The sequence below is a fragment of the Bactrocera latifrons genome, unplaced genomic scaffold, assembly GCF_001853355.1.
Source record: "Bactrocera latifrons isolate USDA-ARS-PBARC rearing strain unplaced genomic scaffold, ASM185335v1 scaffold_175, whole genome shotgun sequence".
In the NCBI taxonomy this organism is placed as follows: domain Eukaryota; kingdom Metazoa; phylum Arthropoda; class Insecta; order Diptera; family Tephritidae; genus Bactrocera; species Bactrocera latifrons.
The window spans coordinates 553,887-570,236 of NW_017535241.1; the positions used below are offsets into that span (position 1 = coordinate 553,887).

At 32.9% G+C, this 16,350-nt stretch overlaps 1 protein-coding gene across 1 annotated transcript in view; it reads right to left on the bottom strand.

Moving 5' to 3' along the window:
* LOC108967078 (diuretic hormone class 2) overlaps positions 1-12,903 on the bottom strand; it is a 46,458-nt gene extending 33,555 nt beyond the window's left edge. The window contains exon 1 of the mRNA XM_018930322.1: positions 12,627-12,903. The gene's annotated coding sequence lies outside the window, so the exon portion shown is untranslated. The remainder of the gene's footprint in view (positions 1-12,626) is intronic.
* Between the last annotated feature and the right edge of the window lie 3,447 nt (positions 12,904-16,350).

A 16,350-nucleotide genomic window follows, 5' to 3' on the forward strand; every position in this document is an offset into this window, starting at 1 on the left:
TTTTTGAGAAAATATCCTGGTAAAATTTTGTATGGGTTATTAACCAAAACAATGGAAGAACCTTTGCATAAATTGTTAAGATCGGGCCACTATAGCATACAGTTCTCATACAAAATTACTGATCAAATTAAATCCTTGTATGGAGACCTTTTTTATTTGAAAATATGTCTGCAGGAAACTTGACACTGCTCATTTTCCAAACCAACGCTACAACTCCGAACTTATTAGTCGGATTGATCTACTAAAGCATATAGCTGCCTTACAAACTGACTGATGAAAACAAAATTAAGATTTTGTATACCCTTTTCTGCTATAAAAAATGTAGCTTAGATGCCATCGAATTTAATGTTTTTTCTATATCTTAATATAAAATAATAATAATTGAATATAAAAAAACAACACAATTCTTTTCCCAACAAAAGCTCTTCAAGCTAAGATATAAACACCGGGAAACCCTAGTAATATATATTCACTTGCTTTACTGTTTTTGTGTTGTTTGATGTGAATGCTCTCTTTGCATCCACACCGTCAAAACGAATGTTAACTCATTGTTGCAACATGATTTTGCTTCTTCTGACCATTGTGATCGCCTTGCGGGCAACAACAACAACTTCAACACACATACGCCGAATAGCTGATGGATTTATTTGTATTCGCATTTGAATTGTTTGCATTTGTTTCGACATGTTATGCTGTTTAATAAAATTGTGCTACTTGTTAAATAGAAATGCTAACAACAAATACAATACACACACAAATAAAATACATCACAAACAACGCGTTTATGAATGTGTAAATAGCAGAAAACTCGAAAAAAGCGGAAGAGAGGGGCAAAAACACAAAAATAAAACATATTTCTTTTGATCTACCAACTCGTTTAAGACAATAAATTATGCTACCTGCCGTAAAGCAGCACCAAAGCGGCACTTACAGCACAGCGCCAGAGACAACATGACGTATGAGCAACCATTTGACTGACGCTGCCAGTTTAGACGGGCATATTATACGAGCATTTAAACAAGAATAAGGAATTTTAAACAAAAAAAAAAAAAAAATTGTGCAACAAATCCCACATGTAGCTTTCAAGTTCAAGTTAACGCTTTTGCCGCTTAGCTGGCGCTGTTGTTCGCGTTTATCTCCGGTGTAAACTGGAAATGAAATTTTACGATATTTTAATAAGACACTTCACAAGCAAGTACGTGTGCTGAAGCGCTATCAAAATTACTTAAAACTGTGGATATGTGGTTGGAGAAAAGCGTACGCCTCCGCACCGCTTCCTGCCTAGAATAGGTGGTTCCAAAAAACGAAAAAAAGTAAAAGAAAAGAGCAAAGAAGAACAAAAGCACAACTCCAAATGCTGCTCATATTTGCCGCTACCGCACATTTAAGCACAATGTTTATACAAATATATGACGTCAAGCGCTGCCGAACATTTGAAGACATTCTGCGGCGTTAGCTGCTGGCGGAGCAGCAAGCAGCCCTAAAATAACAAACGAACAACAAGTATATTGTTTACTTAAAATATATTCATTACTGTGTGTGTATTCTTCTTTTGTTGTAGTTGCTTGCAACTGCATGTATGTGTGTATTTGTGTGCGTGAGCGTGTCTGCTTTCATGCGGGTTTGCCTTTCTTGCGCTGCGTTTGCGTGGCTTTTAAATACAAATACAACAAGTTTTAGATTCTGAATTTTAACCGCGTCTTGCTTATTAAGTGGTGTTTTCTACAAGTATTTAGTTGCCTTGATTTAATTAAATTAAAATGATACTAGAGTACTGCAATATATATGTTCATATATTTATATGCAGCAATATAGCAGAAAAAGACATGAAATTGAAATAAAAGAATTATTAATAACGCAAAAGAAATTAATAACTGAAATGAGGAAAGCTCTTCTTTCTAAACTTCAAACGCATACTTGTTTAAAACTAATACAGAAAGACGCTTTAACAACAGAGCGTGACAGAGTGAAGAAAAAGAAAGATCTATGGTTCAAAGAACTTTGGAAAGCAGCCTTAGAAAAGCTATAGGTTAGGAAGAAATTTAAGCAATTAGCAGAAATTTCACGAAAATTTATTTTGCTAAACTGATAGGACTGTCCTCAATTACTGCGCCAAAAATGAGCGCGATATGTCAACCGCTTAAATCGACACATCCCAGGAGAGCGCTGCGCATTTTTACAATGGGTAAAATGTTGAACAAGGAATTTGTTTTAAATCTTATATTTCTAACCGCATTTCATCTGTGGAGTCATTGTGAATGTTGGAAACGGCTTGTGGTGATTTAATTTTATCAAACGAAAGTCTACGAGTGGTAGAAAGCCTTCAGAGACGGTCAACAGATCGACATACGTCGACCGCTTCAACTGATGAAAATATTAAAAAAGTGAAGGATATGGTGCTTGCAAATTGTCAGGCAAGTGTTAGAGAGATGGCAAAAGAGCTCAATATTTCTCATCTCTCGCGAGTTGGAATGATTTTGGTGAATATTTTTGGTATTAAACGCGTTTTAGCTCAACTAGTCCCGATAAAGCTGAATTTTTTTCAAAAGGAATATCGTAAACTGATCTCTTTGGACTTGCTTGATCATGCGAATTCCGTTCCCATATTCATGGAGCTTATTATAATTGGATTTATGAGTTTGACATGCAACAATCGTCGGAATGGAGGAAAAAAATGAGCCTTAACCAAAAAACCACGCCAAAGCCACTCAAAAATCAAGGTTATGCTCATTGTTATTTCGATTTTCCTTGTTTGGTATATCATGAATTTGTTCCAGAGAGACAGACGGTCAATAAAGAGTTCTATTTGGTCGTTGTGAGAGGCTCTCGTAAAAACATCCGTCCAAAACGGCCGGACTTCTGAAAAAACAATTCATGGATTTTATACGATGATAATGCACCATGGCGTCGAACCATGATTGTGACAAAATTTAAGGCCAAAAACGACAGGATGCCATCGATCAACCACCGTATTCATCAGATTTGGCTCCGCGGAATTTTCCTTTGTTCCTTATGATTTCATGTAATATCGTTTGATTTCTTATTAGCCAAAGGAGTATAATATTAATTTAAAACTTGGAATAAAAGTGTTATGAAAGAGTGGAGAAGAGCAAAGACATCACGATTGTTTAGAAAGCAAGTAAGTGATATTTACTGGCATATTACCATGAAGAGCTTCAATAAATTGAAATTAATTTATAATTTTTATGAAATCTTACATATTTTATTTAGTGTTGTGCTGTATCTCTAGGATGGTGTTTAAGAGTTTTTCTTAAATATTAGAGTACTGGTATTACTGGTATTAAAGAGAAATAGATGAAAGGGATAGCGAATTTAATAAGAGGTTTGAGAAGAAAAAAAAAATGTTGTCTGCCAAGCACCAGATGTTATTACTAATTTAATATTTCCTCAATGTTTTTATTAGAAAAATGACCTCAAGCATCTTTCAAAAAATTTGGTATGAAAAACAGAAATAAACAAACTTTAAGGATAAGGAAACGACCAAAACAAAACCTTTTTTTAAAACTAAATCCGATATAATTTCGATTAAAATTATTATTTTAATATTGAGCAAAAAGAATTACGAAAAAAAATATTTTTTTACAATTCAATCGAAAAAAAAATTTTATTTGTAAATTAGAAACAAATTTTATAAACACATCTAGATGTGTATAAGAGACAGATACAATAGTTAACAATTTTTTTTTTAACTTTGTTTTTTATATATATTTTTTTAATGTTTCCATAAAAGTTATATTTCCTTATTTCTACTGACATTTCATTTAATTTTCATACTATTTTTTTCATTTTAAAACTTTAATTACAAACCACTACTCTGAAAGGTCTCTTTATACGTATATATTTCACATGAGTAAAATTAGTCTCAAAACACCACTAAAAACTTCATACTAATAACATTTCCATTACTCCCAAAAACAGTTATATCTTAATAAATAATAAATATGAATGACATTCGGCAACCTCGCATTGCTTAATTAATAGCACAACTTCTGCTATATAAATATTTACGACTGCCACCAACATATCACAATCACAGCAACTGTTAATGGACTTTGGCCCCAAAGTCAAGCGAAATGTAGCGCAACAGTTTACCGACGGCACAACCGAAGCAGTACAGTGGAATAACGGTAAGCAGATGCGCTGCGCTGGCATGCTCCTTATGTTTCCCACAGGCTTGCGGTGCTTGTAAAACACGGAAAAGTCCTTAAAGAAAATTAGCATAGCAAGCGCTGGAACATAAACAAAGCCGAAAACCGACCGGCCACGTAAATGACCAACTTTATGAGCGACTAAAAACACCTGCGCTGCTTAGCGAGTGACAGCTATGAAGGCGGTGAATAAGCGCAGAAGTGATGGAATTTATTAATTAATTTTTTTTTCTTTTTGGAATGAAAAATGCAAACTGGTTTATGATACAGGGTGTGGTGTTGGTTTTTAATGCATTTTGGTCTATTTTAAAGCATTTAAGCATATCACTTGTAAGTGCGAAAAGACGAGTTAATAATAAATTAAGAAATGTACACAACGAGAAATTTATGTGCAAAAATAATCAAATATTTTTTTTCAAAAATTTTGAATTTGTTTGATCGGCTACAAGAGGACCTTCTTCACTAAAAAAAATTGTTTGGCCTTGAGGAGGATTTTTCACAATTCTTTTTTTTTTATACCGTAAAATAATATTAAAAGATCTTAGTATTTATCACTTTGGATGACAGCTATAAGCTATGGTCGTCTGTTCGGAACAATATGCTCGGATATTATAGCAATGTCTCGAATAACAATCTCCGCAAAGTATCTTGAAAATAACTTATCAAATGAAAAAGTTTGTCATACAAAGCTTTAAGTCAATTATGTGACAGCTAAATGTTTTAGTAGGCCGATTTGAAAATTGCCGTGATGCCATGATATATATATGAAATTTTAATTAGATATCTCATCAAATGAGAAAGTTTTCCATACAAGTAATTAATTCCGGCCGGTAAGCTTGTATGGCAGCTATAATATAATATGTTACAGTTGAGCGATATCCTGGTGAAAGAAGGACGTGTGCAAAATTTCAGTGCAATACCTCCTAAACTGAGAGTTAGTTTGAATATATGCAGGCGGATAGACAGGCAAACATGACTAAATTTATTAAGATCGTCACGCTGGTCATTTACGTAAAATGCAAAATAACGTAACATCACTTTTCATAAGTTTACAGGCGAAGGAAAAACGTTATAATAGAAACCACTCATTTTGGAACAATTTCGAGGTTTGGGTATAAAATGCTTATAAAATTATCATAAACTCATATTGAAACCAAATTTAAGTTTTGGTTATCAAATGGTTATATATCGGTTATGTATTGGTTATTATATACTCATTATTGAAAAACGTTATAATAGAACCCATTCATGTTGAAGAACAATTTGAGTTTTGATTATACAATGATTATAAAGTAGTTATATAATGGTTATGTATTGGTTATCTTACACTCATATTGATACAAAATTCAGTTTTGGTTATAAAGTGGTTATATATTGTTTATCTTACACTCATATTGATACAAAATTCAATTTTGGTTATGAAATTGCTATTTATTGGTTATAATGTCTGACAAAGATTTTCGAGTTTTTTTTATCACACTTTGTTTCACATTTTAGGTGACGATATACACTTTATATGGTTTTCGACTTTCCTACTTGGTGTTGCAAAAATCGCGGCAAACTTAATATATACTAAATATAAACTAAATAATTTTCAGGGTATAAAAATCGTATCATTTAATCGTTATATATATCTCATATTTAGTATAAAAGAAGTATGCTATTTAAAGTCAATCGGTCCAGCCGTTTGGAAGATTTTTTTTTTGTTACCTCTGAAAACAATTTGAAAAAAACGCGAATTCTAAAAAATCATATATGTATATGTATATCATATCTCTAAATATTGGGAAGTCGAAAAAGTCTTTTCGTATTTTGTCAGTAGATGTCGTTGCAGTCATATACCTCCAGTGCAACCAATCGCACTTTGTCATACCATGTTGAAAAGGTAAGGTTTTAAATTTCAATCGGAGAAGTTAAAATAAAAAGTCACAGCAGTTCAAAAATGAGTAAAAATAATGAAGAAATTCGCTATATTTTGAAATTTTTCTATAAAAAGGGAAGAATGCCACACAATCCATCAATAAAATTTGTGAAGTTTATGGAGACGATGCTGTATCAGTCAATGGGTCACTCGGTTCCGTTCTGGGAATTTCGATTTACACTGACGGGATAAAGTCTCTAGCGGAAAAATAGCAAAATGCACTCGACCAAAATGGTACATATTTGTTTATTAATTTTTTAGTAAAAATATAAGAAAAGGTTGAAGTTTGATTAGAAATACGAAAAGACTTTTTTGACTACCAACAATTTCCAAAAAGAAATTAAAAACACAATGCTAAAATATTAAACACTTTTATACTTTTCAAACTCTTAACACTAAGTGATTTCGCTTGCAATTATTAATTTATATGTAATTTTTATAGCAGTTGCCAAGCTCTGATAAGAGTAAACTTAAATATTGTGCATGCTAAAAATTCCAAATCAGTCGGCAAATGCATGTGAGCCGAAAATAGACGCTCAAAGTTATTTTTAAAATGTAAATATTTACCAAATGAATATGCTGCACTCACAGCATATGGCTAAAAAAATGTGCGATTTCTAGCACCTCGCGCTTGAGCTAACGCGCGCACTACTACACTGCGTATACGTAACCAATTTAGCTAAGGCGGCAATTGAGTCATTACAATCAACAAGAAAATGTTGCGATAAGCGTTTATTAATAAAACTAAGCGCTAGCAGACAGAGCTGCGTATGTTTATACATATATAGGTATATAGATATTATATATATATATATATATATATATATATATATATGTACATACATAAATTGAAAATAAGCGCGTGAATTTTTGGCTGACGCTTAAAAATTCATGTGTTGTCTGCTCAAGTTGTGTGCAAACACAATTACACTTATATGTATGTCGGTATATGCGGTATAGTTCGTATATAAGCTGCGCGCTTGTTAATTAAAAACAGCAGCACAAGCAGTAATGCACAATGTATATATGGAGGCTGACTGGTGCTGCTGCTAAATGACAGCTAAGCCAGTCTCACCAAAAATACTTGAGTCTTAATTAAATTAGCATATTTGCGCACCAAAATTAATTGTTTGAATATAATAATGGTAGATATACATACAAGTACTCGTAGTACATATTTATATGTACACACATACATATGTATATGTATGTAGCTTAATACGCAACACGCGTTTTAATCAGTTGGCTTGCGTTGAATGACAGCAAATTGCTACAAAAGCACAAATAAACATTCATACATACAAAATATATATGTACAATATATATTTATAGCCAAATATGTATATAAAGTTAGTTCCCTAAAGTATGCACATATATTGAACAACACCAGCGGCATTTAACGCGCATTCCCTCGGCATTTAACCGATGCCTCATTTTTCCATTTGACAACTGCCGTAATTTGCTGTTTAAATACTTTAGCTGTCATTCATTAAGTCGTAGGTAGATTTAAAACTTATGTATGAAGATATTAATTAACCTCAATGCCGCAAATAATTACGTGTGGCTCCTTTTTTATGGCTGACTGCGTGTAAAATTTTGTTATATGCAAACTATGTGTGCTAATATGTGAATGTGTATCTTTAAAAATACATATTAATGCACTTTATTCCTTTAGTTTTGCTATTCCAATAAATAATTTGTGTTTTGGGTACATTTTTTTTACGAATATTCAATATAAAAAGAATTAAATTTTTAACGTATGCTGAAAATTTACTTCATTGCCATTAATAATCTTATATTTTAATAAAAAAAAATATTTAAAAAAAATTTAAAATTTATATATTAGGTTGTCAAAAAAGTCTTGCGGTATTTTCGCTAGTTGGCGCTGAGAGCGCGTCGTATCGGGTCGTGCTATACCTTTTTGGAAAGCTCATTTCACGCGCTAACACGAGTTTGATTTATGGTCGTTTCTTTTAAGTTGTTCGTGAGTTATAGCGTCGCAAACATGGAGCAAAATAAAAAGAAAATACGGCATATTTTACAGTACTACTACGATAAAGGCAAAAATGCATCTCAAGCCGTCAATAAAATTTGTGCAGTTTATGGACCCTATACAGTTTACATTTCCACTACAGAACGATGGTTTCAACATTTTCTTTCTGGTGTAGAGGTGGTCGAAGATGCGCCACGCTGCGGAAGGCATGTCGTCGATAATTGCGATAAAAGCGCTGAATTGGTCGAAAAAGACCGGCATAGTAGCAGCCGTAGCATCGGTCAAGAGCTGGGCATGAGTCATCAAAAAAAATTTTATCAACAATTGAAAATTCAATAAAAGTACCGCAAAAATACCGCAAGACTTTTTTGACAAACAATATATGGATTAAAAAATATTTTAATTTCACTTATTTATGTTTTTCATTTTCATTTTAGTTTTTTTTATTATTATTGTTAAAGCATAAGTGTTTTGAAATTCAACTCGAAAATCCTAAACTTTTTTTTTTTATATTTTGTTTAAGCCAGAAAATATAAATTTAAATAAAGTAGTTGTTTACGTGTTCCGTTAGGTTATACCTTTAAATATACCATGCTAAAATCTTAAATGGATATAAAAAAATTTAGCCTTCAATAATGTAAACGCACAGTTCTGTATGCAGTTTATCTTTAAAGGTATTTTTATCAAAACCAAATTTTTCAAATTGCTTAAGTTTCAAATTGTTTTCTCAGAGGCAACTGATCCAATCTCATAATTTTTTTCATGCTCTGACATCACTTTTCTAAAGTTTACAGACTAAGGAAAAATGGTTATATCTGACAGCGGAAATTTTATTTAATTTTTTGCATTTTTGGTGGCGACATATTTCCCCGTACAATAACCTACAAATTTTTTATCTATAAAACAGACCAAAAGCGAAAAAAAATTGCTAAAGTTCACCTTTTTTTAGCTCCACAAATGTTAATTTTTCTTCAAGGCAATATATTCCTAAAATATGTATAACCCTCTCTTAAAAGATCGTTAAAATGTTACAACCAGATACATTAGTAGTTTTTAATCCCAAAAATCAATTAGTTTAGGCACTTTAAGACCACTTCCAAAAATGCGGCAAAATCCTCTATCTCAGACGCGTAGCGTTAATCTAATTGACTAATTAACAAATCTGACCAAATTAATCGCATGTATCTCACACATTTAATAAAGTAAATAAATAATATAAATGATACACGAACAATTACAGTGAGTTAACATTGAGTAAACTGTTAAATAGAAAAATATAGGCAATATCTTTACATTAATGCAAAATAATTTTTATCTTTATTGCAAAATAAAAAAAAACATATGTTGGATAACTGTTGCATTAAAATAAATAATTATGAAAAGGAGCTCAAGAAACTCTTCAAAGGCATACTCAAATCAATGGTAACTAATATGGAATAAGGATGAGCGATTCATTTAATTAATAAGCAGTTTTCGTTAATTTTATAATTTATAAGAGTTCATATTTTTGATATTTTGGTGATTTTCTGAACAAGTGGGAGTTTCAAGTTAATAAAATTTTAAATCTATTCTTCTGAGCATTTTTATGACTTCTTTAGGGACTTTATGAACAAGTGAAAGGTTCTAACGAGAACCTAAATCTTAACTATTTCACTTTTTCATAAAATCACTAAAGAAATCATCAAAATGTACATTAAAGAAATTAATAAAATATACCATCGCTAATTAAATTGATTTTTCCAAAATCCAAATTGATATTCGCATGACTGAAGGTCGCATTCTTGCTGATTTTGCCTTATGTATATAAGTTTTATTTAACAAATCTCTACTGAAAGTAAAGTTTTTTTTTAATCCTTAACTAAATTTACAATTTTGAATTATGATAATCAAAAAATCTGAGGAAAAAATTTGCGACTGGTGTGCTTAGAGGTTTATGGGGTATTTGAGGTATTATCATGTGATCATATGACACATATGTATATCTAAAATGTAATATTTAACATTTCTATCTAGCCGTTTTCTTCTCATCAACTCTGAAAACAACTCGGAAAAAACTACAGCCGATTAATCCAAGTTAAGAAATTCTTACAAATATGCTCATATCTCTAAATATACTCGTATAAGCAAGATCGACTTTAAATTTTCGCAAAATACTCTCAAATATATGTAAATTTATTATAGTAAAACAATATTAGATTTTTGATATTTAAAATGCGAATTTATGTTCAAAATTCTTCCATTATCTACAGCCATTTTTTGTCATTTTAGTAAATGGTGGTGCTTTGACTCCACAAAAAACCATTTTAGGAAATTTGTACTATCAAATTTATGCCATCAATTCGTGAGCATTACTAATAAAATAAAACATTGACGCGATTAACTAATATTTCTCTCTGATGCGATTATGAGACCGGAACAACCTAAAATGAAACCAACATATATGAAAAATTGTTCACGATTAATAAATACAAAGTTAAGCAAACATTGCCTACATTTCGGCGCATTTATTAAATACACTTCTGTGTATCAATCGCTACAGATGAAATTAGAAAACTGACGGTGTGGCTAGTAGTATATAACAAATAGTAATAAATAAATAAAAAAGTAATATTTCAATATTAAGAAAAATAGCAAATATTGCCTACACTTCGGCGCATTTGTAATAATTTTACTCTCAACAATTAGAGAGTTTGACAATTGCGCAGATGAAATTCCAAGAAAAAGCGGCGTTATGTTAATATTTTCACTTAAATTTCAATGAAAAATGTTTATATATTAAGAAATCTTTATTTGGAATTTTATTAGAAATTTTTATATCTTTCGTTTTTATCTTTATTTAATCTTTTGTTTTTATAAAAATGATTAAAGCTTCTTCAAAATTACGAAAGTTCTTTGTTAACGTATGGAATTGAGTTTCTACCCGCAAGCTTTAAAATTAGTTTTATTTCATAGCTCTTTTATGCTATTTGTATTTTGAAAGATATTTTTAAAATAACTGTTTGCAATTTTAGACAAAGCGTCGCTATTTCATTATTATTACTAAATATGACAAGGAGTTGAAAAAATTATTATTATTTTGAATATTATTAAAAAAAGCAAACATTTTTAGATTTTTTTTCTTGCATAATAAATGAAATATTAAGCTTTTCAGGGTTACGTATGTTTGTTAAATTCGCTTTTACTATTATTATTATTATTTTTTTTGAATAATATTAATGTTTTTTTGAATCTTTGTTCCTTATATATATGAAATCTTTGCAAATTTTGTGATATTAAATTAAATTTATATTTAGTTTGTCAGCATTATATGATTTACCGATACGTAATAAGTATATTACTTAACTAGCAATATGATTGAAGAGATGAGCTCTTTGAACTAAATGGCAAAAAAAAATTATGTAAAGAAGCCAAGTCATTTGGATAACCATATGTTGCTTCTGCTTTGACTTTTTCTAACAAGAAAAAATATTATGAAATGCAAAATATAGTAACGTGTATGCTCTTTAATAATAAAAACATTATAACATTAAAATATTGAAAGCACGATGTATTGAGAATATACTGTAAAAATTTCAGACAGAAATTTGAGTTTCCTAGAGCGCCAAACTTATAGTCCAACTTTTAAGGTTGTTGAACTTTGAACGCTTTTTTCTTAAAACATTGTTTTTCTGGTCGGCCTGGGTCCGAACTTTTTTTCTACTGAACCGATTCCTTTCAAATTTTAACAGGCTGTTCCACACACTTAGAGTTCTCGTCGGTACTAACGAGAATTTTTTTCACAACTAACTTTTTATTTCTCCACTTTTTCTTTTGCTAAAATAAAAGAACTTTTTTTTCAAAGTCTGCCCATTTTGTTATTTACCCTTGCAATTTAACTTCAGTAGTTCCAACCAGAATGACATGTCTATAGATTAAGAATATCCAAGAATATTTGATTCCAGATCACCCGGGTGGCCCGAGATTTTGCATTTTTTTGTGGTTCCAACTTCGAGTGGCAATAATAATAGAATAAAGTATTAAATTTTTTCAATTAAATTTTTTTTTATATTTTCAATATGTAAATAAAAACACTCAAACATTCAAGATAATTCATTTTTATTTTTATTTAAAAAACACCTTCCAAAAAAGTCATGAAAATAGGCATAAGTTAACAGACTACTATCTTAATTTCAAACTCCAACTTTTAATAGAGAAGTATAACTTCGGTTACAGAAGTTCTGCGAATGTTTTTTTAATAACTGCTAGAATATATTTTTTTGACTTCAATATTTATATAATTTTTTCAAGAACTTTTTTTTCTTTTTATTTTCTTTTTTATTAAAATATGTTTTTCGATTGACTTCAATATTTAAAAAATTTTTACAAGAAGTTTTTTTTTATTTAAAAAAAATGTACAAACCTCAAAAACTTTGGTTTTACATTTCTTTAACTTAATTTTTTAACTAATTTCTGCGAGGTTTTTGTTTTTATTAAAATTTGTTCGATTGTACTTTAATATGAATATATCTTCTCTTTTTGCTTTCACAATGCTTCAAGAACTCACCTTACAGTAAATTTAGAAATATGTTATTTCTCACGATTTACACAATTTCAGCTTTTCGCTTCGCAAATTTTGGCTTTCCACAGTTGTATGGCAAATCTATTTGATTTTTTGCCAACACTACGTTTCACTTACACTTTTCACACAACGCCTGCAACACACTGTCGACCTTTCAAATATAACTGTTATAACAAATAGGTACTTTTGAAACAAGTCAAGTGCTTAAGCACAGCTCAGACTGTTTGCTGCCTGGTCACTACCGCTGCTAGAGTGCACCACTTTGGAGATCTGAATGAACAGTGAAAGTAACTCGGCACTGCTGGCGAAATTTATAGTGCACGGCGGACGGCGACGCAGTGCCATGCAGCGACGCAACGACGGCGGAAAGCAGAGTTTTACGAAACACGAGGCACACGAATGACGAACTTCATAAGTGGAGTAGCAATAGCAATAATAATAATAACAATAGCAACAACAGCAAACAGAAAAAGCACGAGCAAGCGACTGACGAGCACGAAATATGAATGTATATGAGTATTTACTGTTGGCTCATAAATATGTGTGCCAATTTTGGATGTGTGCGTGCCTTTTTTATATGTATATGTGTGTCTGAGTTCGTGTAACTGTTGAACAGTTATCAAACAACAACATTTAACGGCAATTTTTGGCGGCAACAGTTATGTTTCAAAATTCAACAATCAAACGGAAGTGGAGAGTTACGAGCACACGACAAAGTACGAGCTAACGAGCGCACATACATACACCTACATAACACGTTTACATGGAAATTATATATTATAGGTTAATGGGCGCCAACTTTCGCCACAGCTCAGCGCACACACGAGCACACTAACGATGAGGAGGACCATACGACCACAACAACAACAAAGACGAGGGCGAGGAGGACAACGATGCAACGAAACGGAAACGATTGTGCGCATTGACGGTACAAAAGTGGACAAACGCGCGGGCAGTTGGACAAATAGACACACATACTCAGCAGATAGACAGACAGACAGCTAGCACAGCAGCACAAAAAGTGTAGTGTGTATGGTGGCGGTGCGCAGAGCAAGCAACAGCCGTCGCTCTAGTGCACTCGCACTGGCCCAATGAGGCATGCCATGCCACGGTGGCGTATGAGCAACACTTGGCCGCTTTGTCAGCGCCGCGTCATCGTGCAACACGTGGTAATGTGGCAACAGCACATTTGCATCGTTAATTTTGGATTTTTCCAGCAATTCACCGAAAGCAAACATTTTACATACACACATACAAATGCATATAAGTGATCATCAGTGTTATCATATCTGCGCATTTCTACATTTGTAAGCTGCGGTTTGTTGTCAATAAATCGCTTTGCAATTTGCGCCAAATTATTTTGCTGCTTAATTGTTATTACGTTTTGGACAGCAAAACGCTGTGGCAGCTGTCGATGCGCTTTTTGCGATTTCCCCTGTTTTCTATTTTCTTATTGTACTTTTTGATTTATGTACATAGGTGTGTCTGTGTGTGCGTGTGCTTCACTTTTGCTTATCAATTTATCATCAATTATCAATTGATAATTATCGTTTATGGTATTTTTTGTTATTATGTACAATTTAGTCAAAGCAATGACAATGCGGTATTGAATGATGGAACACTTCCGCCTATAAAATGTAATTAACTAACAAACCTTTTTTGTAGTTCATAACAAAACGATAAAATATTTGGTTATAAAAAATTTGGTTTTAGGGTGTAAGCTTTGTATGAATATAGTATGATAATGTACACTTGAGTGAGCTTTGAGCTTTCAGTTCGATTGCACCGGAGCTACATATCCTACACAGGCGCATTTTATAGCATAAAAGGTCATTCTCTTGATTTTGATAGGTCAGTTTCAATGACAGCTATTTGCTGATGGTCTAAAATATTCGGAGATTCTGGCGCTGCTTTTCACAAAAATCCAATTTAAATTGTATGATGATATCTTGTGAAATATTGATTGGGTAATCGGATCCGACATCTTCTGATGTTATGCTTTCACTTTTATTCATAAAGCTTTAGAAATGTTTCTTATATAATTTTAGTATGCTCTGGGCATCGGTTACTAGATCACCTCTGGGGGTTCGACAAGAGAATGCTTCGGTCTTGAAACCTTCGGTAAGCCGCCGCATTTTTTCGTCGAATTTTCGAGCATTACCCCTGTCCGCCAGCTTGTCAAGCTCTTCATACTCACTCATTTCGACCTCTCTCTTTTTTGTCTGCCAATGCGTTTCGCTTTCCTCTTCAACTACCGGTATCTATCCTAACACGCATGTATTGTGTTATGTTCCTTTGCATTTTCAGAAAACCAAAGGTGTCGTTTGCGGCCCACAGTTCCCTTATACCGAGTTGCTGATGAGTGCTCTCAGAGAGCAAGAGTGATCGAATAGATCGGCTGTTTGTTGGCTGCAACAAGATAGTGGCCCAAGTCAATGTTAGGACCTCAGATCGTACGCACCTCTAAAACACTAGAGACGTATCTTCCTTCTATCAGTGGTCGATCGGTAGATAGCGTTTCGGTACGGAGATAGCCAGGTAGCTTGGTGAATTTTCCTATACTGGAATCTAGTACCACAGATAACTATACCACAGACGGGCATCGTCGAAGTCGAAGTCAGCCTCAACACTTTTGGGTATGTTTCATAATGGAAACTGAATTTACCTACCCTTGAGCCAAAGATACCTTCTATGTCTATCTTGGCGTTTGAAATTGTGCCGGGCAGCTGTCAAAGGTGCGCTCTAAGCGCTCATAGCAAACATCTTTGGTCACATCGTCCTTTTCTGCCATCGGGGCTTGGGAGCAAATCACTATAGTAAATACAAGATCCTATTCGCTTCAGTCCTAGACCCGTCGATCGCATTTCTTGGACGACGGTGATGTCAGACTTTACTCTACATTATTATTCTTTTCTTTGGGAGAGTTTTTTACTCCTGAGGTGAATGCGTTTCGCCTTCTAACTTTAACTCGCCGTTAAACGGATGTTTTTCGGTCTACCCAGAGGTGTAAAAAAATCATTTGTGGCCATACCCAAGTGAATGGCGGTCAGAAAACTTTCATCAATTGCGTGAATTTCTACTCATGGTTCCATCCTCTACCATTACTATTCACAAATGAAAAACTGATATAAAATATTCAAAAAGCAAATCTTGGTAGCATCGAAGATCACGGCTATACTACCTTCTTGTGGCGTCTGCATACTATCTCGATAACTGTCTTTGTTGCTTGGACATGTCAACAAACTGATTGGACTTTATCAGTGTTGCTTCAGGTCAGGAAAATCAACTACTCACCAGATATTCACCATGCGTCATATCTTGGAAAATAATCGTGAAAAGAGGATCGACACTCATCACCTCTTCGTCAATTTTAAAGCTTTTACAGGCATTATGTCGCTATGTCTGAATTTGGTATCCCCCTCATAGCTAATGCGGCTGTGTAAAATGTCGTTGTGCAATACCAAAAGCTCTGTCAGGATCGGGAAGGATTTCTCCGAGCCAATCGATAACAAATTGAATCTATTACTAGAAAAAATAATTGAAACTGCAGATATGAATAGAGAAGGTGCAAGCTTCTACAAGAGTGTACAACTGCTGACGTACCGTTAGTTCTGCTTTCTTCAGACTGTATAAGGAAGTGAAGAAAAATGAGTCTGGAGGTGAACGAAATATCTCCAGCCAACGAACAAATAGTCGTCGGACTCACTAC